General features: G+C 43.3%; 1 long non-coding RNA gene across 1 annotated transcript; it reads right to left on the minus strand.

Moving 5' to 3' along the window:
• Positions 1–208: 208 nt before the first annotated feature.
• LOC138267433 (uncharacterized) lies at positions 209–2244 on the minus strand. The gene is made up of 3 exons (XR_011199800.1): positions 2106–2244; positions 971–1158; positions 209–338 (listed from the first exon to the last, which is right to left on the minus strand). It is a non-coding gene; the product is annotated as an uncharacterized lncRNA (long non-coding RNA).
• Between the last annotated feature and the right edge of the window lie 267 nt (positions 2245–2511).

Raw genomic sequence — 2511 nt, forward strand, 5'->3', positions numbered from 1 at the left:
CCAGCCGGGGGAAATCCGGCGGGAAACCGCCGGACCCGTTTTTCCAACCGCGGCGGTCGGAATGGGCTTTGAAGCACCGCCAGCCTGTTGGCGGTGCTTCAGTCATTCCGCCAGGGTCAGAATGACCCCCATAATGTCTGAGGCTGGAAGCCTACAAAATAAAATTCCCACCCAAAAACTTCCAGAGTTGACTCACCTGCAGAAAAAGGGATCATAGATTCTGGCTTCTCAGATTGTCCTTGCTCGTTTAGGAAGTTCTGGGGGTTGAAGTGATTGGGGTCTTTCCACACCAAAGGGTCGAAGAAAAGGGAGGTCATGTTAGAGATCACAGAGGTGCCCTGAACGAAGATGAAATGAAAGGCATTAAACAAAATCTCAGGTGTAGAGGATGCAACCTTAAGAAAACTGTGGAACAAACCTGGGATGACATACAAAAAGAACCAGGGGATTGGAGAGAATCAGTGCAACTGAAGAACATCCAAGAGACAGCATGCACACTTGTGGGATTAAATCATTACCTGTGGAGCATTATGTGAAATATCTCATCTTTACAGCATCACCCAGTTTTTTATTTTACATTATGACTCTAGTGACAATGTCGCTTTCAACCTATTACACTTTCTCTATCACTTTGACTCAGATGATAAAACAATTGCAAGGAAGCATTGTAGGCCTAAGCTATAACTAATGTGCCAATACTCACTTCATAGTTTAAGACACGTCTACAGGTTTGTTTACAGAGCACAAGTGGGAAAACAGGTGTTGTTGATTTGGTTACAATGGCATGCAGGGACCCAGAGGTTTGCTTAAATGTAAATGATCTAACTTGTAAATCTTCATGTAGTGGCACGTATTTGGGAATTCAGTGTATCTTTCTTAGGGTACCAAATCTAATTCACTTCCTTTTTAGCTTTACCTACTTAGTTCTCTTGAACTGGAGATTGGCTTCAGTCATTTTCTGGGTACTCACTTTGGTCAGGTGGTACCCTCAGAGAGTGGTGTCCTTGGTGACTTCTCTGAAAACTCCAGCAGGGCTGATGTTCCCAAAGCGCAGAATTTCATTGATAGTAGCCTCCACGTAGGGCATCTGGAGCCGATCATCCCAGGCAGGCAGGCGGTCCCAGCCCACCACTTGCTCAATCTCCTGCTGGCACCGGACTAGCATCAGAGATGTGAGGTAGAGAAGAGAAGGCAAGCTCAGTGATAGTGGTGTTATCATCAACACCCCTTGATTGCCTCCCACGTCTGTGAATATGGTGGGATATGGTGAGGAGTCCTACGACCAAACAAACTGAGACATGCTACCAATATTCCAACCTGTAACTTCGGCACTGCATTGCTAATTCAGAATAAACACAGCTCTGCCAATGAATCAGACTCCTCCCACGCAAATCACCTGCCTTTCCAAAACAATGGGACAGCAAAGATCCTCCAATGTGTATCTCAACCTCATGCCTCAGATCCTACTTAACTACCCTCAGCACTCTATTTAGTACATTGGACCAACATAATTCCCCAAGTTATGGTCAGTTTGTTACAGGATGAAGGATACCATGGATGCACTCAATCCAAAGAAAGGGCTCAAAAGGATCTTCCTTCCTGTCATAACCTTGCGGCTTAGCATTACTTTTCAGACCAGTGAACTCTCATTTCATGTCAGGTAAGAAGAGGAATGGTAATATACAACAGCATGTCATTTGCTTGGAGCACTACACACCCCTAGAATATCCCAATGCAGTCATCGTTATGCAAGAACAAATCTGTCTCCTTTTCATTTTCCTCTTCTGGTCCTTGGCTGTCATTTCCCGACTGCTACTACCTTTTGAATTTATCCTGTACTTAGAGTTTTAAAACCCTGGCTTGTGCAGATTTCTGTTAAAGTCAGAAACCAGCCTTGCTTTTTTCCCCATTATCCCTGTTAAGCTTCTTCTAAATTCTCTGCTGCTATTCACTGTAGAAGTCAGATCATCATCAGAAGGCAGTCACCCTTAACGTTGCATAAAATATATTGTGCCAACTTCACACACAGACTGTTATTGTGTATCTAGTACTTTAGGTATCAATTTGTATTTATTAGCCTTAGGTCATCATTTTGCATATCTTACCTTGGATGTCTGGGTAGGTGATCATGTACAGAAACCCCCATCTGAGAGTGGTGGAAGTTGTGTCTGTCCCAGCTACAAAGAGGTCAGCAATGCAAGCTTGTAGATTTTCAGACGAGAATGTGGAGTCTGGATTTGAGTTTTGCTACAGTCAAACATACAGGAAAAGGGAAGTACAAACAAGTATGTTCAAATGTGACACCGACTCTAGACAGCATTTTCTATAATTTGTACACAGGGCCACGTAACTTTCAAACACCAGTGATGTATATAGGAATGTAAATTTTTTTTATCTTTTTAAATATACTTACATTAGGGTGGGGGAAACACTGCCTGGGGGAGCGCTGTTTTTATTTCTTTTAACTGGGGCTTTTTTTACCTTTCTTTGTCGTCTCTTCAGCCAGGCATC

Source organism: Pleurodeles waltl, chromosome 12 (genome assembly GCF_031143425.1).
Source record: "Pleurodeles waltl isolate 20211129_DDA chromosome 12, aPleWal1.hap1.20221129, whole genome shotgun sequence".
In the NCBI taxonomy this organism is placed as follows: Eukaryota; Metazoa; Chordata; class Amphibia; order Caudata; family Salamandridae; genus Pleurodeles; species Pleurodeles waltl.